We start from the raw sequence: 26721 nt of genomic DNA on the forward strand, positions 1-26721 counted from the left end.
GGCAATGGTGTCCTTTTTTAATTCAAATGTAGCAATGACACCTCACAAACTTCAGCAGGGCCCCAGTACAGGCTTATCTGCTTAGCTGAACAGCAATGGCTTTCTTTACCCATACAAGTGAACGTTTCGCTCCTTGAATTTTTCCTGGAAAAGAGGTCAGAAGAAGCATGAATTTCCTTTTCAGTTCTAATCTATATTTCTGTTTTATTCATTTTTATATTAGAACTAGTTCCAGATTTTTCTGCTCCTTGCTGAAACATTCAGAGAATATCTTCCATCATCCCATCTTCTTACAGAAATAAAATGTACTTAACTCTGTAAACACTTAACTCCATAAAACATGTTTAACATGAAAACCCGTAAGTCTGACTAGCAGTTGTTGCTTTTGTAAATACCCCCTTAAATGTGGGAACCTGTTTTTGGATGAGGGAATATGCTCAGGTTCCCAAACCAGTAATACGTATGTCTAACAGGGAACTTAATTTTTTGTTAAGGGTTTCATTTTCTAAGGCTATACCCTTGGCAGTAGTCATATAAACTTAGTTTTAAAGCTGTGAATTTTGTTCCTGTTGAAATCTGTAGCAAAATCGCAGTTGAATTCTCTGCTAAATATTCAGAACCTTTCACTGCATGTCAGCATGGCCAACTTTTTCTTCAAATACTTAAAGTGTGCTTATAACCTCCCATGATTTTTCTAAGGATATCACAGAAGGCTGAGAATTAGTTTACATACTACAGCTCTTTTTGTATCCCTGCTGCTGCCCAGGGGGTATTTGCAGCTTTAAAGTTTGTCACTGCTAGATGCCACCAGGTCTGTGCATGTGCTTGCTGGGTTCTGGCTGTTATTATGACACACAGGTGGTTTTTTAACATAAAAAGTCCTTGATTTTAGATAGATTAGAGGAAAGAATTTTGATCAAAAGACAGAGTTCTGTATTGTACTTTCAAAGAAGTAGGTACAAAGTACAAACAGAGCCTGCTAATTTGAAATGTGAAGTAGCCCTGATCTTCAGCTGCTCCGTTTCTTATGAAGGGACATCTCCCAGAAGCAAATCTTCCATCGCTGGTTATGGTCTATGGCAGGCCAAATCCCAAAGAAATCAATGGAAGCTCATCTTCGTTGACTCTAAGGCTTGTCCCTCACAGACTTGATGAGGTAGATGCTTGAATTGTTGGAGATGTCTGAGGAAACACACATACAGCTGCTGCTGCTGCAGGATGTCAAAAGCAAGACGTGTCAACACCCAGGCTGCCACCACTGTACAATGCACGACCCAACAGAGAGGATTCTAGAGCAAAAGAAATTTTCCTTCATGTGTTATATTTGCCTCAGGCTGACTTAAAGAACATTTTAACATAGCACATGCATCTTTTTTAAAAAAATTGTCATTATCAGAGCACTACCCTTGCAAGGAAAAGATGAGGAAAAAGAAAGACACCTGAAAGTTTGTTTTCTTTAGAAATTCTGTGTTCCTCATCACTGACATGTTCATTTTCTTGTTGGCCTTCAGGATGCATTACTACTGGCTGCTAAGCAAAACCAAGCAAGGAAGACTGCCAGGTATGCAAAATGCCTTCACATCTTTTCCATTGCACCAAGCTGAATACTGCTCTCTGCTACAAATGTAGGGTCTGATCGTACTCTCATCAAAGTTAAAGGCAAATTTCCCATTGACTTTAATAGGGCAGCACACATTTTTTACAAAACAGAAAGGGCACTTTTTTATTTCCTACTAAATATGAAAAAGAAAAATCTGAGTACCAAAGTCTTTGATCAAAAAGAAAACAAACACATCTTACAAGCTTTTTAATAACTTTTTTTCCCAATAAAAAGAGTAAAGTTGGCCTGAAATTATTATACCTGTTTGAACAGAAAGCATATTTTCTTTCTAGCTAGGCATTATATCATTCAATCTATGAACACAGAGATGTAATATAAAGTAATAAAGAGGAAATACAACATAAAGTAAAATTCAGACATATTAAATTGCTTAATGAAAACACAAGAGAGAGAGAATAGAAAATATGTTTTCCTTTATTGAGAAAAATCCCTTTTCAAATGCTTAATCAATAATAAAGTTCATATTTCCTGACTTGAAATATTTTTTACATTTTTTTTTAGAAAATTATTAAATATCTTTAATGAATATAGATTGTCATTTTTCTGCAGCACGGCCTGGCAGCATCCTGAATAGATTGTTCTCTGCCTAATCTGTTTCCCTTCTGCAATTGACTGATCCAAGCAGTGCACTTCATAATTTCATTTCAGATAATTCTTGTCACTGAATTCTATCCAGTAAATGTGAATACACATTTGAAAATGCACCTTGGGAAACGGGAAATCCTGCAGGATCATGCTGCTGGTAATTTGGAGATGAGTCAAATTAACAGGGAACATTTGTTACCACTTAACGTTTTTATGCTCTTGAGCTACAGAGTATATTGAGGCTATGTGAGTATTGCCGTCAAACCACTGTTATTCCAGTTTCCATGTTCTTTGACCCTAATTCACTGTCCATGGGTTATTAAATATGCAGAGTCTACTGACTAAGATGAAAGAATATAAGACCTCCATTAGCATGTGAAACTTTACATCCACCTACTCCACCATCTTCTGCCTAAATATCTACAGCTTGCTTCTGAACCATCTTGCTCTGCAGTATGGAACATCCAAATTATCACTTAAAATAGCTGCCACTTCTGGGAAGTCATGAAGCATTCATATTCTCTCAGGACTCAGTGGAAGCTTTCATTTCCTGCTCAGAATGACCACCTTTCTCCCTGTATGGGACTGCAAGCACTCAATAAGACACAATCCTCTGCATGCAGTTACCAAAGGAGTGTGGAAAGACATGGCATGTCTGTAAGATGAAATCAACCTGGCATTCTTGAAGGACACAGACTCTGTGGCACAAAGACTTAGAGAGGTCATGGAGAGGAAGCAGAAAATTCCCAGTGCCTGGGGAAGTTGGGAGGAAGGAGGCCCAAGGTATCTACAATGACAGTGTGGGGAAAGACGTATGGTCTGGAGGGACCTAAGACAGGCAGCAGTTCGGTGTGTTGGAAGATGAGAAGTACCAGCAGGAGCATCCTCTCGGAAAGACAGGGTGGGGACAGGAGTAGAAAGGGACAGGCAGCTCTCAGCCATATGAAAACGTTGAAAAGTTTGATCACTCCTGGACTAGACCATTTCTTCTCTATTTGTACCATGATCTGACATCAAGACAACAATTCAGAACCTACACATGTGAGTAAAGCTGTTCTGGGCAGCAGGGTATCCAAATTATGTTTCCAGGGCTGGCAGATACAACAGAGAACCTGTGCAAGATGGAGGGCCTTCTGGAGTGGCACCCAAATGCCAGCTGGAAGACCTCCGGGCTTCCAGTGTAGCTGCTATGGTTAGGATCCACTTATTCTTTGGCAAATGGTCACAAATAAGAAAAAAAAAAAAAAAAAAAAGTGTATTCTATGGGGACAATGGCTTCTACGAGGGCTGTGACCTCCAAATAGCCAGATCTCCACGCTTCGTTACTGCAGTCCAGTGTTGGTATGAGCCCACCACTATCTTTCCCTGAGCAATAATCCCAGGAGTGCCTCTAGAGAGATCATTAACAATTAGTGAAAATTGTCTACAGTTCCTCAGACCGCATGTTATAAATGAGGGGTGGGAAAACGCAGTGCACAGAGTGTACCCAGTTTAAGCTGCACCCTTGGCCAAGGCCTGGGCAGGCCAAGATGGGCTGGAGCCGCTCACATTCTGTGCGTGCCACCAGGTACAGGGGACGAGCAGCTCCTGGGCAACTTTCTGGAGATGCTTCAGCTGGCCTGGGGCTGGGCTGAGGGAAGCCATAGAAGGGGCCAGGCAGACAGAGAGGAAGAAAGAGGTGAGGTGACAGGCTAGGGAGAGCAGTTACCCTCACAAAACTGTTAAGGCACCTTGCACATCAACCCTTCTGAATATTATAGTGTATTGAAGTAATCGTATTTACATATCCGAGTTAAATTTGGCTAGTTTCTAAGGGGTATCGCTATAGGCAGTACGCAAAAATCACCTGGAACGTCATCTCCTTCCATTGTAAACCTCTAATGATGGCTTATAAACAGAAATACGGTCAAGCTAGAAATAAGCTGTCACACAAAATGCTGACATCTCCAAATAACAAGTGCATCCAAGAGTTTTTTTCTCATTAAAAATATTGCATTTGTTTTTCACAGAGGAAGTAGAAGTGGTAAGAAAAATCAACATTAAGTGACCTAATCTTTCTCATTTTCATTTTTAATTCCCCCATTGTGGGGCTGGAATAGCTCAGTTCCTTGACACCGAGTGCCATGACAACCATCAGACCCATCCGGTCTCTGCATAGCCACTCTGCTCATTACCTGGGGAAAAACGTACGTACCGAACGCTCCAACTCTTTTTAAACCTATTAAATATAAATAACTAATATGATTTGACCTAGATAGCTGAGTGTAATGTACCATAACATCCAAATTAAAAAAAAAAAAAAAAAAAAAAAAAAAGACTAAGTGTAAAAGCATTTATATATGTTTGGGAGACTATGTAAAGTTGCTACAATGAGCTCACCAGTTGTAATAATGCTTTAAGATAACTTCTCAAATGAAATGCTTTCAAAGTGAGAAATGTGAGTAAAGCATTCGAGATTTCGGGTATCACTTGTGTGCTATAAATGCAAATTTCTATGAACAGTGTAGTTAAAGCACTGAGAATATAGATACTTTTATAAATGAGATGCATCTCAAATCTGGATAATTAGAATCTCCAAAGAAAAATGTATTTTAAATTGCCCTTGAAGCTTTAATATTCACACCTTACTGAAACCTAAAGTACACAGGTAAAACACCATTTCTTTTAACAGTAATGGTCTATGAAACAATCTGTAGTTGCACACACATTCAACCATGAATAAGCAAGATAAAGATGTATGAATTTCTTATCGTCAACCTTCACACAAACACCATTTATGAATAGGTCTATCCAACTCAGTTGCCAGCCTGGCTTTTCCCTTTCATCTTTCTAATCGATACATGCTAGAAATTTTATGTAATACTAATGTCCAGTCTGCATTTTGCGTTTTGATGCACAAACAGCAACAATATAACCAGCTTCACTCCTTGTCCTTATAAATGATGCTACCATTTTCACAGGTAACCTATTTAAATGTCCTAACGTTTTCCCTGAGAAGCATCACCTTTCTGGCAGCTGGCCTCTGCAACAGAACATTAGATTCTCATCTGAAAGAGAGATGTAAGACCAAGCCTCACACTGCCAAGCTGAGTGCTCAAGGCTTTCATTTAATTAGCACATCTTTAGCTTGGCCAAATTTAAATGAATGTGTTTCTTGGTAATACAGATAATAAAAAAAAGGCCTAGCATTTGCACCCTGTGACCTAAATAAGAAATCACTTTAAAGATGAAGGGTTTGGGGTTCTCTGACTGATTTCAACTTTATTCAGCTTAATTCTCCTATCCTCTGATCAGTATTATCCCTTTCTACTGCAACTTCCTCTTCAAGCATCTCTCCAGTCTTCTTCCCTCATATTACTAACTTCCCTAAGCCTTTATTTCACATTTGATTTTATTTTCTTCCTCTAAATGTCTCTCCAAGCAGTTAACTGCTTTTCCAGTTTCCCAGATAACATCCAGAGATGCTCAGGCATTAATGGCTTTGCTTCCAGCTACTGATCAGCCATATAAATCTGTTCACACACTGCAACTCGTCCTGAAAATTGGGTCCAACACCATCCCAAACTTCAGTACAAAACCTGTTTGAAATCCACTGATTAAAAACAGTTTGCCACTAAAACACAGTTGTCGATGCAAAACGACCACCTTTGTGACCCGACTGTTTTGACGCATTTGAATCTGTCAGGAAGTCTAAAACAAACAAATTTCTTTTGTAGCTGGGAGACAAATAAAATTTGTTTGGGTGGAGGTTTCCCTGTAAACTAATTAATTACATTAGACTCACCACTGCCTTTCATCTTGTACCACACTCATTCATCTTTTGCTCAGAAGCAGGAAGAGGAGGCTGCTTCTTCGTAACCCTGCAGTCCCTGCGTGCCTGATTCAGACCATACGAGCTCCAGAGAAGATGCACAAGTTTGCTTGGAGCAGAACCAGGCCCACAGAAGCTGGCAAAATCACTTTTTCTCCATGTGGAAAATGAGAGCAAACCACCCTCACAGAAGTGCAGCAGAAAGGACTGGAGGAAAATATAACTCAGCTGCTCAAACATTTTGTTCTCTGTGGAATGGTTTATAATCTATTGAATTTTCATTCCTCTGCTACATGACAGTTGAAGTGGGGAGAAAAAAAAGAGATAAACATTTAACTAAAATGTGAGAATACTTCTCAAGGTCACCCCAATTATTTATCATTAGGATTTTTTTATTTTTTTTTAGGTTTGCAGCTGTTGCAAGAGAATTCCTTTCACTGAAGTATCCCCTGACTGCAGTTTCCAACAGAAAATCTATTTACTGAAATTGAATATCAAGACTACCAGGTATGCACAGCTGCACTATAGAAATGTATGCTATCTGGTCATCTCTTGCATGCTATTCCTTTTTTTTTTTTTTAATTTTAAATGTGGCTTACATGGGTGTACAAGATTAGGAGGAAAAATATGTAAAAAAGAAAGCATCAAATCATCCCTACCAAAGATACGTCTGAAAAAGGGAACCAGAAAAATGAAGCCCCGTATATGACCCAGGGTTAATTGTACTCAACTACCTACGAAATATATGCACATTTCTATGAGGAGAAACAGAAGCGTGAGAAGGAGTGTTTCCAGCAAACGAGGACGACTGGCTCAATGACGCAGAAGCGCCATTAGCCACAGCCCTTGGAGACCCAAACCAAACAGATGCCTGCTCCTATCAGAAGCAGCAGGTAAATAGGACAGAAAATGTAGAATCCCGATGAGGAACAGGGCTATGGTCTGACATGGTATGAATAAACAGGGGATAATAAGCAAAGGCAAACAAGGACAATGAGAGATGTCAGGTGTAGAAAAGTCAGCTACATCACACATAGAGGCAGCAGTGCATTCCAAATCTGGGAATGCTGCATTTTGGGGCCAACTGGAGACTATTTTTGCTGAGTCGGTTCCCATTAAATGGGCTCTGGAGTGGTGTTTGTTCCCTCTGCAGGCTGTCGATTTGGCTGGAAGCATGGTGTTGGCAAGAGAAAAACTGGTGCATGGGGAGTGCAGGTAGCAGTCAAGACACCTCCATGCACACAGTGCTAACGTTACAAACACAAGTTATGTGAATTTACTCAGTATGTCCCCCTTTCTTACATTACTGTTTTACTGGCTTGTCCTAAGCCAGGGGTCACTCCGTGCTTCCCAGTGTCAGCCATCGGAGTTACACCAGCCTCCGAGTCCTGTTTGACGCCTGCTCCTTTATATCAAACACCGATTTTTGGCTTCTCTGCCTCTTACCTTCAGCAAAGCACTTAGCCTACTCGCAAGACCCTTCCCATGGGGTTCAAATGAGGAAAAAAGAAGACTTGATATGGTGTTTGCTATGTGCAATGTATATTTGGGAAAGGAAAGTGTAAATTTCTGCTACATTTAAGGATATAGACTTTGGCAGCTGGATTTTCCTCCTCCCTCTATCAGCGCAATGCTGCTTTTAAACATGTTATTTTCTGGCTGTCCTCATTTTCTGTGAACTATTCCTCTGTCATTTTCACTGTCACGGGAATCAATACCTAGTAATAGCATTACATAGGTGGGGGTGTTGGCCTCCCAATAACTTCTGGAGACACAGACATGTTGGTTTATTAATTTGTCATATATCTTTGACTAGTTCTTTTCCCCTTTGCCCTCTTACCTACCTTCCAAGGCCTCATGCTAAGATGCACAGTGCTGAAAAGCTGTAATGCACATCTCTGCTTTCCTTAGATCAAGCGCTGAGGAAAACGTATTCTTCCTTCCCCACAAACACAGAATCACTTTTGCTAAATCTTATGCTAACTTGTACAAGGAATGACAAAATTTCATCCCTGGTTTGTGAGACAAACATGTATGTAACAACATCCCTACTCAAAAATTCAAACTAAAAACACCGTGGCAATGAGAGCTCTGACACACTGGAAGATTTCCAGTTTCCCAGTGAATGTCAGCTCTTTCTCCTAGTCCTCGAAGAAGCCAGCAAAAATGCTGAGAAACTATTTAGAGTCACATTTAACATTTTTATTCTGGCCTACAGCACAATGCAATAAGAAAGATGGGGGGGGGGGGGGAACGACACACAACACGACTGTATTATCTTCTGTAATAAAACAGATGGACTGAGACTGCAAAAGTCAAAGATGTGTTATTTGAGTTTTGCATGTTATTATTTTGCTAGGAATAGGTTTTGAATGGCAATTTAGAAGTATGGACACACTTCTGTTTCTACCACAAATGTCAGTGCAAATGAAATCAGCTTATACCAAGAACACCCGCTATTCATAACAGCCTCTTGTATTCAGTTTATTGACCTGTTCCATGTACTGCATTTCTGCTTATCGAGACTGTTTACATGAAACTAAAAACATCGAGCTCATTGGTTCATAGGTGCTACCACACAGAAAACAGAATGTCATTTTACAGATGTGCTAAATAAAACACAAGTTCACTTTTCTCAGCTCTGGCTGCCTTCATTTGCCACAACGCAGACACACTTTCTAAATTTGCACTTACTCTAAGGATAGAGGATCAGGCTGACTTGTCAGTATTGCAGAACAGGGAGAACGAATGCAATAAACTTCTAGGCTGCCACCAGCTACAATAAACGACACAGAATGACAACAATCCTTCCACATAAATACTGATCTTATTTTTGCTGAACTCTAGACCTCTTGTTTCACGGTATTTTTATAGACTATAGTTCGTATGCATTACATTAGGGGAAGCAGTTATGATGAGAGAATATTGTCACATTCCCTTGTACAGTTATATTATGAAAAAGTGCAAAATTAAACGAAAAATTCATTTCAGTAGACCACTCAGTCAGCACTGCAGTTCGGGAGAAAAATAACAGTGCAGACCTCTGTTTGTTTGTAGCATTCAAAAATCTTCCCTCTGCACAGTCATGGGTTTTATTTAGATATTCAGAATAAGGTACATTCCACTGTAAGAAAAATAGATGCCATTTTTTACCACAAGAAAAGTCTTTTATGAATGCTTGTATAAGACAGTTTTATGTGCCTCTGACACACCATTTACTTGACTTACCGTAAATGTATTGCTTCTTAAGCTATCTCAAAAAGAACAGCAAAAACCAGAGGCATGCTCAGTCAGATGTAACAGTTACACATACGTTACTACCTCACGAGCAGCTAGAGGGCTGAAGTTTCTGCTAGAAGAAATAACAAAAGCAATAGATGGAAATGGTTGATTTTCTCTCTGCCTAGCCCATCCCAAATAATACAAAAAAGTCTTTCATGATTTGGAAATTACAATTTTATGTGAATGAAGAAAGTACCAAAGCATAACAAGGAGACAGAGAAACACATCTCTTCTTATATAATGAGAGAGTATATCATTATGTTATTATCATTTGAGAAACAGAGGTGCTGATCTGATGCATTGCTTTTGATAGCAAGGGAGAGAGGCGATTGATTCTTCCTGCATTGAATAGATAATGTGGACATGCACCTATTTAGCTTCATTTACACATACAAATAAATATATTTGCATGTCTTCTCCTGATTGTTCATAATACAATTTATAAGCTTCACTGCAGAAACAGCAAGTCCAACATTCCCAGTAAATATTTAGGAATTCTGTAGTGCTGATGATGAAGCTTATCACTCCAAACATGACCTGCAGTCACTGCAGTGGCAGTACTGGAGACACAGTACATGCATAGCCTCTGATGTGTGCAGGTGTGAGTAAGGAAAAATGCAAAAATCTTTTCCCTTTCCTTTATTTTTTGCAGGTTCACATTGTTACCATTTCCCAAAAGGTAGGACTAGACACATAGCAGTTAGATGAGCTCCTAGGAGGCAGGGAAACACAAAGGATCTTCTAGCTGCAGCAGCAGTATTGAGAGATTCTTTAGATTTTTCTTTCCTTAGACCAACATTTTGGAAGAGCTGCTTGCAACTGCGGTCAAGGCTGCATGACAGGTTAATACAAGTCTGTCTTAGGAAGTGAGTATTCATAGGAAATGGAAGGAGATTTTGTATTTACTTTTGAAACAAAATTCACCTGGGATGCCTTCAGAGACTCTTGACAAGAACTAGCACTTCACTCCCTTCATAGGGCTAGAAGTCCTTTGTCTTGTTTCTTCAGTGCAAAGAGTGAGTACCACATGCACAGATCCTTTACAGACATCTGACTTATCTAGAACAGATGAATCTGAAGCTTCCTTATTCATCCGTGAAGGAATCATCTGAGGAGTTCAATAGTCACAGTTATGTATTTTTAAGCAAAACACTTAAAATTATATCAGAAGCATACCAGCTGATGGGTGTTTTATGCCCTGTTCAGATAAAAGCTCATTCAACTAACTGTTTCAGCCTCTGGGGACTGCAGGAAGAGAGACATTAGTTAGTGAACTGTGCATACTTACCACTGAGGAATTCCTGCACACTTTCTCTAGCAATATAATTTTCATCTTCTTCCTTCAGCAGACAGCAGCAGGGCCACTAGAGAATATAGAAAAGAGTTTCCCAAAACTTAATAGGTTTCTCTTTTCTACATCTATCAATAACTTGTCCATAGTGAGCCTTTGTATTTGACTACAGACCCCCAAGTACAGATTTAATCTTAGTTTAGACTTAGTTTTTCACACTAACAGTACTTTTTCTATCCGGAGAGGACACTTAGAATCATGGAATTACAGAATATGCTAGGTTGGAAGGGACTCACAAGGATCATTGAGTCCAGCTCCTGACTCACACAGGACCACCTAAAAATCATATCCTATGTCTGAGAGCTTTGTCCAAACGCTTCTTGAACTCCAGCAGGCTTGGTGCTGTGACCACTGCCCTGGGGAGGCTGTTCCAGTGCCCAGCCACCCTCTTGGTGAAGAATCTTTCCCTAACATCGAGCCTGACCCTCTTCATGCTTCAGACACTTCAGAAGTCCCGCCCTGTACAGAATCATTTGGACTTCAGAACTCAAGACTCTTCAGATGCTGCTTAATTTTTACCTTTCACATTCTCCAGTCGAGAATCTCCATTCCAGTCAGGCTGCCGAGTCTATCACCATTCATTATGCATACGGTATATACTCTCCATGAGCTGAGTCTTCAGGAGCCATATATGTGGTAAATAAATGGTATGGTGTAAGGAAGAGTTTCTGCTTTATTTTTTATCTGCTTCTGAAGAAAAAACACAAAAAAAATATATGGGGGGGGCGGGGGGGGGGCGGGTTCTCTCCTGGTAAGACCCAGGTACCAAAAGAAATAATTATGAAAATTCTATGTCTAACAATCTGGTATCTTTTCTAAAAAAAGATTATTATGTAATACACTCATGCAATCCAATTATATGATTGAATTTATCTTTTCATATGTATTTATTTCTTCCCGATCACAAGCTTTTTGTTGCACACTGCACTTAATGCAGAGAATCCTCTTGGACAAATGTTGCTTGAGTAAAGGCTGGAGAATTTTACCAGTTTATAGCTGTATTTTAATAAGTCTATGATCCAACTGACAACAAAGTAAACAGGAAAAGCTCTGCTGCAGCCAGACTCTCTCTGGGCTTTTCAGCTGACTGCTTCTGTATGTAAAGCAATTAGTACATGTGTATATATTCATGCATGGGGGAGAACAAGTACAGATTTAACTATCAATATGCATACCACAGTATGCAATTTGCTGCTAATAAAAAAAAAAAAAAAAAACTAATAAACAAGGCTCTGTGATTCTACTTTTCATTAGAAAAGTTCAATGAACACAAGTGTTGGATTTTGCCTAATCTGCTCTCACCAAATAACTTCAGCATAACTTATTCTACCCACTGGAATGTTTCCGTGTTCATCAATTTAAAATTGATCACTCATTTCTTGTTTACTGCTGCAATAATGGCTCTGCAGCTGAATATAAATGTTTTATGCTTATACATAAGAGGAACCCAGTCATATTCATGTTAAGATGCTTCCCTCATATTGTAGTTATAAAAACAGAGAAGGAAACTGTTGGAGGGAGGAGAGGTTCATTCTGAAAATTTCTCTTAAATGGAAGAAGCACCCCATGGGATATGGTTACACACTTCTAGCAGTTTCTGCCTGTGTTTCTTCTAATTACATTTTCCTGAAGAAAGCTGACTTCTCCTACGTCTGAATCTGTATTTGCCCTGCTACGGCAGCATCCTGGTTGTTGCAACATTAAGTTTCACTGAGTTCATCAAGAGTTCAACAACCCTTCAACACGGGTTCAAATTCAACAAGGGTTCAACAAGGGCTCAAGGTGTTCAACATCTCACTGACATTTTGATCCAGAATAGCTGAGGTAACTGAAGTACTCATTCTTGCTAGAGTACATTTTAAATCACAGTTCACTGTGCTAACCCTTCTTTCACCAGGTGGTCTGTTACACTTGACACCATTTCACATTTAGCTGTTTAGAAACTGTGTTGCTGACACAGGTAGGAGCTTTCTTATACCTGAGGTGCATGCTGCTGGCTAAGGTCATGCTTCCTTACGACTGTAAGGAAGAGAGGACTGCTCCAGCAATACAAATGGTAGCTGGAATGGATCCTTAGGTCAGCATACCATGGCCCACAAAACAAACAGTGTTTAGAAGTTGTTCAAGTTGAAAATTTCAAAGGGAAAAAAAAAATAATAATAAATGTGTGTGCTGGCACAACTGTGAAAAACTTGTCACCTACTCAAAGGAGCTCCCTCCATGTTTCCATCTCCAAAAATGTATCTTCCATTCTTTGTGGACTTTTCTAAATATCTTGGTAAAATGGAAAATGGCAGCAAATTTAAGACCAGCATTAGGAAGGGCAGTCCCATACTGTTAAGCATTTGATGCTCATTTTTCATGAGTTGAGCACAGAGGGGGACAGTGACTTTTTTTCCACCATTCCCCCACTTCTGCTGGGGTGGTACAGACACAGAGGGAGAAGGTCAGAGTTGAAACTGCTCCAAGGAGCCTGGCTCATCCCCTGGGCTGCTGAACATGATACAGAGTAGTAAAAAGTGTACTCTCCATTCACCAGCATGCAAACCTTCCTGCAATTTGGCTCTAATGATGGCAGCCCAGGACCTCAAGGACAAACAATTCCACATAGCCATGTTGCTCTAACACAGTACTTTGTCTACTGCTCCACTTGTGTAGTATTTTCTCCGCAGTAAAATACAATAGAGTATGTACAAATACTTGAACCACTGGGAACTCCCAACTCTTGAATGATTGATCTCATAATCCTAACACTGTGTGGAAAAGGGTTTTGATATTTAAGAAGTCTTCCCAGAAGTATTTAATTAAGTAGGTCAGTCCCTCACCTAGACAACACTTTCCTTCATGTTAACACAGAACAGTTGTCAGGCTGCACTTCCAAGCAGTGTTTTATCATTAAAGTGATTTACCTACATTAAGCTAAAAAAATCCATACATGTACACTTGCCCTTTATTGTTTATCTACGGCCATCTACATCATTGGTTTGGTCTTACAAGTCCAAGCTGGTACCTGGCCTCAACTCCCATTGATTTCAGCTGAGCTATGGATCTCCAGCATCTTACAAGAGACACGCAGGGCAAGTCACCCTCAGGTCTCTGGCATAACATTTGTTCTTCTTTGTTGCCTACATCTTCTGGCCCCTCTGTTCTTAAAGTGAAGCCTCTGAAGCAATGAGATGGAGTTCTCTTATATCTTGATATATTTGCAATGTTTATGTAGTTCTGCTTGATGTTTGCCTCTCCCTGACTATTGTTTTACTGCATAACCTCTCTTTTATTGCATGCTCCAGAAGTCCACGGTCCCTCCATTCTTTTACAAAGTTACAAAAATTAAATTCTTCTTTACAGTCCAAGTGGTTTACATTGTTTTTAATTCCCTCTCCCAGATTGTAGTATTTAATCATAAAACTTCTGCAGGAGGTCTACGCCATAGAACTGTATTTTCAAACACTGAGGTTTAGTTTGCTTTCAAACATTAAAGGCATTTATTTTATTTGACATTTATTTCATATTATTTTGCTATAATTTCTTTTCATTCTAATAATCACCTGGTTTTATTTTCAGCACTGTATTTATTCCCTTTTGTTCCCATCACCCAGCAGTTGTTTAACATTTAGCTATAAATTTGCATCTGTTTGATCTTAGGTGTCTTTCTGCCTAAAGAATTAATGGTGCTTTTGATAATATATACTCCAAAGGTATATTGTTTTGAACAACTCTTTTGACCTACTTGTTTCCATAATGTTTGAGGTTTCTGTCAATGTGATTTCTCTTTATAATTTTTCTTCCCTTCTCTTTATCAGAGGCTGATTTTCTTCTAAGAGCCTATTTCATTTCAGTTCAGTAAAACTCCCTCTATTTTTTAATTTTCTTAGGTTATAGAAGTCCCTAGATTCCAAAAACATTAATTTTACATTTTGTCAAATAGAAGGAAGTTCAGTAGATTCAAATAAAACCAGATTGAATAATCTTACCTATCTAATGTCCTTTTTCCTCCACTTTGAAAAAATTCAGTAACTGTTGATGAAATTCTTGTTCCTTTGATAGGTTGAAAAGAAAATTAAAGTGTTATTTCATTAGTTCTGAAATATAAAACTCCTTGTCGCTCTTCAAAAATATATATTCAAATCTCTATATAAGTAACATGCAGACATTCCTGATCCATCTAGTAGGAATTTTACTTTACAAAGACCCCAATCTTGCAATCCAATCTGAACAGAAGAGCCCTTTCACTTCCACTGAAAGCCAGTGAATCCATTAGGCACTGGGCTTACAAAGGTATTTTGGCACTTAAAAATACTGATGGGTTCACAGTAAAATCTTCAAAAAAGTATAGGAAGTGAATTCTCACAGAAATAAATTCACAACAGTGTCTGTAGCACAACACATTATACTTTAAATGAAACAAGCCATGAAAATTGAAATGCATTTTTTTTACAAAAACACTCAAAGAATTAGGATTTTTGTCCTATGGCATAAGAAAAGCCTGTTTTGGGAAAGGCTCAGGCCATACGTTCTGAAGGACCACAGGATTTGGGGGGACATGATTCATCTCCCTGAATTCTCCCTTCTCTGCCCTTCAGGCATTCAGTGATTTGCTGACCAGCAGCTCCTTGCTTCTGTTCCCTGACCATACCAAACACTGGTGCTCTCAAAGCAGCAAAAGGCCAAATTTCACATCTGCACAGCCAACATTTGCACCAGGGCTCCTCTGTCAAGACAGTGCAGGTTGTGTTTGCTTGTTTCAGTTTTTTAAGAGGCTAATTTGACAGAAAGAATAGCTGCAGAGACAATACATCACACATTTAATAATTACCCAGTATTACAAATATAGCCAAAAGGCAATGCTTGGATTCAGGTTATTACACTGCAGTAAACTTTGAAGATTTTCTTTCCAGGTGATACCATGGGCATGACTGCATTGGGCTTTGAGGGCAACTTTTTCAAATTACTTTCCACAGAACATGAGAGAAGTTTCACTGCCTTCTAACTGATGTTGGATCCAACCCAAACTCAGAACTGCTATCTGCAATGTCAAACCTGTGCCCCTAAGAATTAAAATGTATTTGGAAGCTGCGTTATATATGGTACAGTCTATCCCACCAAGATACCATAAGCAATTATGGAACGATAAACTACTAAAATTGAATACTTAGCAAGCACAGAAAGGTCTCTGTGAATACCTCACTTATTTTGTCTCCGAAAGAACAAATGCTCAGGAAACAACTGCAAATAACACTGAAAAGTATAGTATAGACACAGACTAAGAACTCCGGAAGCTATGTAGAGGTACACGCATAAAACACTCTGTAATTTACACAGCAAGTTTAGAAGATTGCTATATGAGAATTCCAGGATCTCACTGGAAATCTTCTTTCCTCTAAAATTAGCCTTAGAGTTAGCTCAAATGCCTTTAACAGCAGGAAAGCTGTCCTGCTGACGAAGGCATGCCAACATAGTGACACCATACATGCAGTGGAAAACTGAGCAAGCATGGCAGCTCTTTGCTAAACCATGGCCTGCATTTGCAATTGTTAACGTTTCAGAGGTGGCCACATTCGAAAGGGTCTGGTTTACAAGTTCTTGGTACCTACACTAAAATAAATGAAGAGAAAAGCAAGCATTTTATGGCATGACAGTACCATGCTTCTACAATTATTTTGAACATTCATCATTTAGCATTATGAGTCAGAGAGGGAAAACTGCAGAAAATTGCAGGGGAAACTAATTATAAGCACTTGTGAATTGTTCTTCCTTCACCATACAGTTCTGTGCACATAAATTGTTACAATTAGATATTCATTCTCTACCTTGCACCACTCATGAACAACCTAATGGCGAAGGTTATAAAGAATTGGACATTCCATGTTCATATGGAGTTTTACTATCCCTTTATAACTGATTGAGAATGTTTTCTGAATTCTATTAAAAAAAAAAAAAGTTCAAACTGCTTGACAAATATTTCATTGTCCTCATACAGCTCACTGCTGCCACTTGTTTGGAAAAATGAAAGGTAAGTTGAAAAATGCACCTTTTCCATTTTCATCTCTAATTGAATTCTCTCTTGACCCCCTTATTCCCCATGGCTGTATTTCAGGTTTTGATGATAAGAAAAAGAATTTTGTATTTGGATAATACAATTTTCTCACTTGCCTTCAGCGACCTTCAGCTCAATTTCCTCTCCCCAGAGACACTGTATATTATAGAATTGAATCAAATTCCTTATTCATAGAAAAAAAAGTTCCAATTTAATCTGAATATTCAGCATTTTACACTGGTCAGGGTGATGGATGGCATATTGAAATGCTTTTGGTTCAGGTAATCAAATGGCAGAATTCAGACTTGTATTGAAAAAAATAATGAAGTCTATTCAATATTCTCATAAGGTGCAAAAAATGCACATTACACAGTAGAACTGGGGCTTTTTCTTATTACCTAACCAATAACATCTCCATTGCAAAAAGTATAGTAAAACATTAAGAATTTATGTAGGTTAGAACATGTGAGAGGCAGCCACTGAGGGAAAAAGCAGGCATCTTCCTGAGAGTGCTCAAATGAAGCGCAAAATGGGGGGAAAACCAGATCTGTTTCCCATATGTACCCACAATTTCAATGCTGGCTTACCGAAGCCTTTTAATATGTTTTCAAATGTTTTTCAAGAATGAAACATAGCCTCTTGAATCATTTCAGTCGCCTGATACCCTGAACTATTGTAATGCTTCGTTTCAATTCCCAAAAAGTTTTGTCAAGTAACAGCACTGGGTATCTCATTATTTTGAAAGGACTGGTGGCTCCATTTTGGAAAACTGTCCCGCTGGTTGTGAAGTACAACCCCAAAGCAACAGTGGATTAGATCAACTTCAGCTTGGCACCACCCTCCTGATGTAGCATGCTTGGACACTTGGACGTGGACAAGATGTCTCCAGGAAAACAAGAGGACAACGATGCTGCATGAAGGTGGTTTTAAATACTCCATCAACAGTTCCCTTCTTTCGTTCTAGAGATGCATGGAATTACCCCGTCTTGTTTTTAAATACTTAATTAAAGTTATTATTTTCTATTTGTTTGGAGTACTTAAGCCACAAGGAATGATTAACCACCAGCGCCACGAGCATTTAATTAAAATTGCAATGCAGCAATTAAATGTTAAGGCACTGTGTTACAAACGTAGTAGCGGGCTGCCCTTCCTACAGCTGGTGCAGGAGGGGAAGCCGGCTCTGTGTTCATTCCCTCCCCTTACATGCGTGCAGCTGGTGCACATCCCTCACACGGGAAGGGCAGAGATGAGCCTCCCCTTCAGGGAGACGTCCCCATGGCCCACAGATGCAAGGTGGCCTTCACAAGCCAGGGGGAACATTGCTACTCAGGCTCCCTACGTGGAAATACAGACCTCTGCACGACGCTGGGCCTCCTCACTGGCCACTGATTTTCTGTGCAAAACCCATAACCTTACCTTAACAGCTCGGGCAGTTTCACAGCCACGGGGTAAAGCCGAGGGGGTGAGGAATGCGGAAAAAGCACGCACATAAGCACTCTCAGGAATGGCTTTACGTGCTCCCACTATCAGGGATAATGGACATGACAGAAACATTTTCAAGCAGAAGCTTTTGATGTTGAACTAAGTCTGTCAAATTAAGAAAGATTGCCAGGAAACAGTGAATGCTCAGAGTGGTAACTTGTGATCCACCAGCAACTGAGTAATGGGAGAACAGAACCTAAAGAGACACATGAATATATTATTTCTGTCAAGTTCCACTTTAAAAAAAAAAAAAAAAAAAAAAGGCTTCATTTTTCCAACTTAGCCCCACAAGGGCTATTTAGGAACCCACCATTACATGTCATCACTGCATTGGTGTAACGGAGACTCTGCAATGAAAGCCACTAACAGCTACACTGATGAACAAGAAAAATAAAGTCCAACTACTGTTCCCAAGGCCCTTACCTCTTCAGGACTACCAGGAATAGAAGTCACTAAAATGCATGATTTTATAAGTCAATATGAGCTGATACCAAAGAGATATACAAAGGAAGAAAGTGCTGGGTGTTTTACATAACCAGGAACACAAAAATGAATTTAAGATACTCTGCCATAAGATACACTATTTAAGATACTGAACTTAAGGTATGTTTGTCTTTGTCACAGATCAGGATTTAAGCATGCAATTTTGAAGTAATTCAAGTACGCGCTTGCTCTCTGTCCTAAACGGGATGGGAAATAAGCACACACTTCTGACTAATCTATAAATTGCATTTTACAGTCCAGAACAGTAAAGACATGTGCTGCATGTGCTTACTTCTGTTGACATTTATTTGGAACTTCTTCTTTGAAGTTCTCTGTGTGAATACAAAACTTGTAAGACACATGTGAGAGAAATTTGTACAACATAGTACAAAAGGAAATTAGGAAGGGTTAAAAAAAAAAAAAAAAAAAAAAAACCTGCATACAGCTCTTCATACTGCCTTAAGAGTTCTTAGCGCTCTTCCCTGCGGAAGCACAAGGTACGCACGCAGCCAGGACAGTAGGGCTGTGGGAAGAGGCGCTAGCAGTCAGGGAATGCCTGCACTGAAATTAGTACAATCTGGTTTTATGCTACCATGGGGGCTATTCCCAAAGGCCTCTTTAGCCTGAGGACACGGGGACCTTTCACAACCAAGGGATAACAACAAGCTCCTCTGGAGGACAGGTCAGATCAGGAACCCAGCTCAAGCCCAGCAATGTCTGTGTCACCTGGATAACTTTAGCCCTGTGAATGCTCTCCATACATCCAAAGAATATTTAGCCTAAATTATTTTCCCTAGGACCTTGTGGGACTTTATACAAACCTTGTGTTCTTTCTTCTCCTTTTCAAAATATTCTGGTGTTCTTCTAATGACTGAGATCTTTTCTGAGTTTACTGTATCTGTATCTTGGCAATTGCTGTCTGCTGTCACACTTGCAACTCTTTTCAGCTGATAATATTAAAAGCTAAACATTAATTACAGGCCATACTTCTCTAACCTTGCCTCCTTGAAGGGAGACAAGGACGTACTTCTCTAACCTTGAAGGGAAGGGACAGAAGATTTAGTTGGGAACAGTATAGTCAGGCACAGCTGCAGGCTAATTGACAAGTGCTCCTTAAAAACCAGACCGCTTTCTGCCGACTACTCTGTATCACCAGTCACAGGGCAAGACAGGGCCCAGAGCAGGACTCACCAGGCTCAAGGCACACAGGAGGCAGCGCACCTCAAGTGCCTTATTCAGAGAGCAGGACAAGCAACCTCGTAGCAGCATGCAAAATACCCCAGCCCAGCATTCAAAGGGCTTTTGCTCTTCGTCTGTACCTAACTCCAGCAAATGTGGACGGGAGCAGAGGCTCCCATATTAGCTGGCACACCAGGCAGTAGCTGTGGATACTCTGGGTCCTGTTCACTGTGAATGCAAGCCAGCTTGGGTAGCAATTTAATAAAGCAGCTGAAGCTAATGCCATTTTTTGGCACCACATAACAGAGTTTGTTGTAAGGTCACACATATGCATATAAGGGGTCATGTACCAGCAAATTTTCAGGAAATAGTAGACATGCACATTATTAGACTGAATTGCTGTCTGGCTCCAATATCTGAAATATGTAACCGACTCTTAACCCTAAGTCGCAGTGCTCTGGTGCATTTAAATCACAAAAACATGTAGGTTTTTTGTCTCTTAAACTAAATTTCAACAGTAGGAAAATAATATCAAGAAAGTAGCACCAGATCCTATGCAGAAACACTTGAAAATGCAATGCTGCTGGAATTAGCAATGCTACTGGCACAATACCTAGATAAATAAACACTTCTCAAAATCTGAGATGGCTTCTAAAATCTTTATTGTAAAATAATTAATTTGGGGCTCCTATAATTTTTAATTAGAATTTTTGAGCCATTAATTTTATATTTCCCAGATTTTCTTTGCAACAAGGGCTCTTTTTTACATTCATATTTAATGGAAGATAATATTGTTTCATAATCATGAGACTCTGAAGCTGCAGCTTTATAAGAAAAATACTAAATCTTATTAAACTTCTGATAAAATTATTGGTGTTGGCAACCTTGCAGACCTATGCCTAGAGCTGAAGTGTTTTCCACCTCTAAATACTGTAACTAAAAAGACTTTAATGAGAGCCAAAGAATGTGGTTCTGTCTACCCAAAATCTTTTGGAATTTTTACTTTTCCCTAATGGAAATGAAAACAAATCTTTTTTTTTCTTTTTTTTTTCCCCTATAAGTTTTTATGGACATCTGAGCTGACTTTTGCAATGAAGAAGGATTAAGCAAACTCAGGAAAATGATAAATGTGGTTTGTATTAGTGTACTAATTAGCTCATAAATTTAGGAATAGTTAATCTTTTAATTTTGCTGAATGAAAATAGTGGTCAAATCATCAGATCTTGGAACTGGAGTAATGCAGTGGTGAATTAAACACCCCTGAGCATAAGTGTCTGATCCCATAGCATTATGAGAACTAGAAGTTTTGCTACTGGCTTTGAAGTGCACAAAGTAAATCTAACCAAAGTTGTAAAATATTGTTCAAGCAGCCAGATACTTAACATATAATAATAAAAAAGTGTGATTTATTAGGTGTCTGCTTCTCATTGTGCCGTAATCCAGCAATTAACTACATTGTTTATTTTTAGTACATGGAGCTAATTAGCACACTAGTAGCCAACATAATCCTATGTTTTACCGCAGTTTTTCTTTACGTACAGATGTACGTACACAGATATTCAAAGATCATCCCCTAGAAACACACATTGTTTCAGAAAACCTTCTGTATGCCAAGTGATAAAATATACTTGCCGGTCACATGACTTACATTTCTTTAGAACTGTCAGGGTAGAAAATGAGCAGAGGCATTATCTGTTTTACAGTGCTCCCCTGGTAATCTCATGAAGGCTGCTCTAATGATACACAGGGAAATGCATATTCTACCTCAAAACAAGTTTACTTCTCAGCTCTTCAGACTGGGTCCTAGCCAGGTGGTAGAGATGCGTGGGCCAGGCAGCCAGGCATGGTTTACAGTACGGTAGAAGAAAGTAGCTGGCAGACGCTGCATGCTGCTGCCTGCAATAGCTGAGAGCCTCCTCTTCCCTCTAATGGTTGCGCCAGGACAAGGCTGGAAGAAACCTGGGCTCGGTAACACTCACCATGGAGAACGAATAGGCTCCCATTCTCACACCCCATAAACATCCTCATGCACACCTTGTTAAACACCACCCAAGAGACTGCATTTCAAGCAGTTTTCCATAAACTCCAGGTGACCTGGATACAATGCTAGATAAAACCATTGGATAAAATACAGCACTAGAAATACGTGAACCTGGGATTAGAAGATCAGGGGGACCTAATGAGGAACCAGCCTTCACATCTGGACTGCTGTAAACATTGCCCAAGCCAGGGGCCTTGTGGAAAAAACATCACGCTGATAGTAATTCAACAAAATGTTCAAGAAATGTTCACTGCTAGCCCCGCAGTGATATGCAGTAGAATTAATCTAAAGCCATGGCGGAAAACAACTGCTGAACCAATTTTCTACTTTGGCTTGTAATGCACCTGCTCTTACAGTATCTGCATTTTATACTTTTTTTTTTTTTTTTTTTTTTTTTCCGTGCAGGAATGCAAATACTCCCACATGAAACCAACCACTCACGTAAAGAGAAAGCCAGCAATCAGGCCTTAGTCTGACTACCCAGTGTGCTAAAGTGGAAATAAAATGTGTTTGCAAACACAGAATGCTGAAATGCCTGGAGCCAGGACACAAACTGATAACCTACAAAGGAATTTGTAATTATACCTCCCATTTGCACAGAAGGAGCTGCAAATCTGCAAGCAATCAACCAGAACTGATACAACTGCAGTATTCCAACTCAAAGTGGTAGGAGGTCGACAAAATTAAAGCCTCAGGTCTCACTCTCATGTTCTTCTCAGAGCATAGCTGGCTGCAAAACATGTGCACCAAGTCAGCATTGCTGACATTTTTTCTCTGCATATGATGCTACTTCTGGAGGCCATATGATCTGTAGTTCACCATCCTAGCTCTATTTTCGGTAAGCAGCTGCAAGAAAGGATGAAGTGGCATGGTTAGCTGGTATGGGTGGGTAGTTTAAGGGATTCCCAGTTATTAACATTTTCTTAGCCTCCAGTTTAAGCGAGGCTGCATAAAGCGCCCAACCGTCCCTCCATTCCAACCCCCCTCCCCAAAACAGTACCAGGACTAACAATTTTTGTTTGAGTGACAGAATGCTAGAGATTTTATTTTGCAGTAAGTGGAACACAGCATTTGCACTCCCCTCAAGTCTCTCTGGCAGCATACCGTAAGCAGGTTTATGAGGAACATCACCTTGGCAGCGCATCCTCAATGAGCAGTTCTGGACAAAATTTTCAATTATAGCAACTTAAAAAAAAGTGACCAACTTGTCAGAAATATTCAGCACACTTACTTCCAACTAAATTAACACATTAGGGAATCAGGACACGGTTATTTTCGTTCTTATATATAGGTTAGAACCTAACTTCAGATGCCTAAATTTGAAAATTGTGAAATGTGTCGGCAAAAGCACTGTCAGAAGCCTGACTGAAATTAAATATTATTCTTAAAGCAACATCCTAAGGAAATACTGTAGTTCTCTTCCCCATATAGCATGGATTTGAAAAGCTGTAGAATAAGGACTCAGAAAGATCCTCACGGGCCAACCTCGCTTTGATCTAGAGCATGAATTTCACCTCAACCTCACATGCCCTGTGGAACAGTGACAACTCTACTTTTGAGATTGCATAAGGCTCATCTAGCACAGCCCTGCACAACGAGTTATGCTTGCTACTGCAAATGCATGTACCTGACCTAACTTTAGACATCGAAAATGTGGTTGTGGATACCTCAGACAACAATCTGTATCCTTATTTAGTAGTGAAAAACGAGCACTTTTAAGTCATGATTCATCTGACTTATGTTTGATGTCTACCTCAGGATAAAGTTAATCAGGCCTTGGAAATGCCTCTTCACTCCCACCAAGCACAAAGGGAGTGCAGACAACTCTTTCTTACTCAGATTTCTAAGTTGTACATACCCAAGGTTACGATGGAAAAAGCCCAGCCCTTCTTGTACGTGAAATGCTGACAGAGAGCAGGAATATTCCCAATGAACACCACTGCCTCGTGTCACTGCAAGAGTGACAAAGCAGGGCAAAGGACTTGGACATTTAGTCATTCATGTGCATTATCTGTACTGCTGGGATCACTTTGAGCATCAACACTGGTAAAACAAGGTCAGAAACAAGCTGTGTGCAACAGAGCCAACAAGAACTGGAAGCTAATGTGGCTGCTCAGTTTCTGCACCAGTTAGCACCTCCAAAAACTACAGGGAGGTGCTGTGCTACGTGGACACACCAGTTGGGATGTACTAGCCCCACTGCCCAGCGCAGCTTCACACAAGCACCCTGTTATTCATTGGTGTGAGTTACACCGGTACAGCACTCTCCTGCCCCTCGTAGAAACAGATTCCTGCCTTACCTAACGAGTAGTCTGCATCTTCAACAATACCGACCGTGACCCCATCACTTCAGCTTTCAGGTGTCAGTTGGATATTGCATACTCGGTGCTTTTATAGATCATAATTATTCAACCAGACTTTTAAAGGAGCCCATCCTTGAAACAGAGATATTTCACATAAACTGTAACACAATAGAAAAGATATCTGCTTTTTCTTACATCGAAACCAACATAGAAAAGGCACAGCCTCTCTACTTACTGTGCCAGCAAAAACAGGGAAATCATGATCAAAAATGAGTTTCAAGTTTCAGTCCTTGGTGGAAGAACAAAGAGGTTAATTTTAGGTGTTCTTCCACTTTGGGCCAACTTTTGGGGCTCATATTGCTCTCCAAACACACATCCCTAATGGCAGATATACTGTTGAAGAGACCTGATCCATCCAGAGGCATGTTCAAAATATCCCTGTCAATTGCAAGTATTTTTATGACTTGGTGATGGCGCCCAAAGCACTTTAGTTTAACAGAAGACATGTGGAATTGATTCCTCTCTCATACCAATGTTAATCATGACAAATTCTAATAAAGTCAGAATTAAATTGCTTTGAATATACACTAGCATGCACAGGAGAATACTGTGACTGTATGTATTTCTCAGATATTTTTTCATTTCTTTTTTCTTATTTCTCCTTTTCCTCTGGGAGATCTCATTGCCAGTTTCAACAAAGGGCATCATCACTGTGCAGATGATATCCAACTCTACAACTCTGTCAACTCACTCTCTGATCCCCTTCTTGCCACCTGTCTTCAACATGTCAATCAACAGATGGCTACACCATCACTAAGGAATGCTTCAAAGGCATTCAAAATGTTTTAAAAGTCCTCTTTGTTCCATGTCTGTGGCTCTGCTATCAGTCTTTTTAATTCAGCCCTTCAGTTCTAGGCCAAAAATCTTACCGTGATCCACAACAGAGCTCTCATTTTCCTTCCCCCTGCTTTAAAGCTACTTCCACAATATATACAGATGTATCCACACTTTGACACCTGCTTCCTCTGCTTTATATTGAATGCTTTACGCAAGTTTAGAATAATGCCATTTTATCCTTTTTTTTATTTTTTTGTCCAAAACATACATTCTAAACTTCACCAACCAGTGGGCAGGAAATGAAGCACTACTTTGTTTTAAAAAGTGGAGATTCCCTCAAAAAATTCCAATACCTCACAGGTTTTCTTGAATGCTGAAATTCATTTTAAGGCTTGTGTAAATGCATTTTGGCATCTGTAGCAGTAATTCAAAGCCGTTCAAAATTCTTACAACAGTAACACTGTTTTAGCCAAATGTTAATATTCTCAGTAATATCAAAATATACTTGCATTGATGTCTATCAGATCTCTCTCATGGCATCTAATCTCGTGCTTCACCTTATTTCTTCCTTCTCTCTGTCCTCTCTCCAAGCCCCCAAAATTAGAAAGCAAGGCCATCCCTTCACATATCCTATGTTAACCTTGTCTGCATTTTTAGGCCTTCAATTGAAATCACTGAGATATGTAAATGGCATCATCTCCGGTACAGATTCACGCTAATACTACAAGGATCTATGGCATCAACCTGTCATAAATGTTCAGAGCATGTTTCATGTTCAAAGAAGCAGAATGCAGAAGTGAAGCACAGCCACATAAGGAAAATACAGGGAAATGGAAGTAGGGATCTGAGGTAAAAATATGACCCCCTGATGTACCAAATACCACGGAAAAGGTTGGACTGGGCAAGGCCATGCCATGTAACAAGCCATTGAGAAGTTTAGGTTGGATATCAGGAAGAACTTTACTGAAAGCGTTGTTAGGCACTGGAATGGGCTGCCCAGGGAAGTGGTTGAGTCACCATCCCTGGAGGTCTTTAAAAGACGTTTAGATGTAGAGCTTAGGGATATGGTTTAGTGGAAGATTTGTTAGCGTTAGGTCTGAGGCTGGACTCAGTGATCTTGCAGGTCTCTTCCAACCTAGGTGATTCTGTGATTCTGTACCTAGAGCCTCAGCAACGTGCCTGTGAAAGTTAACAGATTTTGTTTGCTACCCAGCCCAAAACAGGTTTTTAAGGAGACTGGCAAGCAGTGTTGTCTTCAGCGAGGGATTAGCTGTCTTTTCATCTGCCACTGCTGATTGCCACCCCCCCCTTGTAATCACATAATAGCAATGGCAACAAGAGCAACCGTTCGTGTAGAAATACAACAGAGGAAGCATTTTGCGTTCTCTTTGGAGCGGCTCTAGCAGCTGGAAACCACCCACAGAGGTAAGCTGGTGTACTTCCCCAGCTCCTCTCAGTAAACCAGCCAGCGAGGACCCAAAGGTCAGAAACTGCGGACTTGGCTGCCCGACAAGCTGAGGAGGAGCGAGGGCAGTGGGGAGGCCGTGGGGACGCAGTGACACGGGCCGGCAGCCCCACCACGCCCCGAGGCGAGGCGGGCACAAAATGGCGGCGCCTCCCCCGCCCCTCCTCGTTACCACGGCAACCTCCCGCCGCCAGCCCAGGAGCGGGGCGGGGGAGCTCTCGCGAGATGTCGGCGGGCCGGGGCG

At 40.1% G+C, this 26721-nt stretch overlaps 2 long non-coding RNA genes across 2 annotated transcripts; one reads left to right on the forward strand and one right to left on the reverse strand.

The window, feature by feature from the left end:
* The first annotated feature begins 4309 nt into the window (after positions 1-4309).
* Positions 4310-6542, forward strand: LOC118160222. The gene is made up of 2 exons (XR_004747362.1): positions 4310-4392; positions 6424-6542. It is a non-coding gene; the product is annotated as an uncharacterized LOC118160222 (long non-coding RNA).
* Positions 6543-8049: 1507 nt separating this feature from the next.
* LOC118160215 lies at positions 8050-11191 on the reverse strand. Its single transcript, XR_004747359.1, has 3 exons — positions 10224-11191; positions 9246-9366; positions 8050-9141 (listed from the first exon to the last, which is right to left on the reverse strand). It is a non-coding gene; the product is annotated as an uncharacterized LOC118160215 (long non-coding RNA).
* Positions 11192-26721: the final 15530 nt, after the last annotated feature.

This window comes from Oxyura jamaicensis, chromosome 1 (assembly GCF_011077185.1).
Source record: "Oxyura jamaicensis isolate SHBP4307 breed ruddy duck chromosome 1, BPBGC_Ojam_1.0, whole genome shotgun sequence".
In the NCBI taxonomy this organism is placed as follows: domain Eukaryota; kingdom Metazoa; phylum Chordata; class Aves; order Anseriformes; family Anatidae; genus Oxyura; species Oxyura jamaicensis.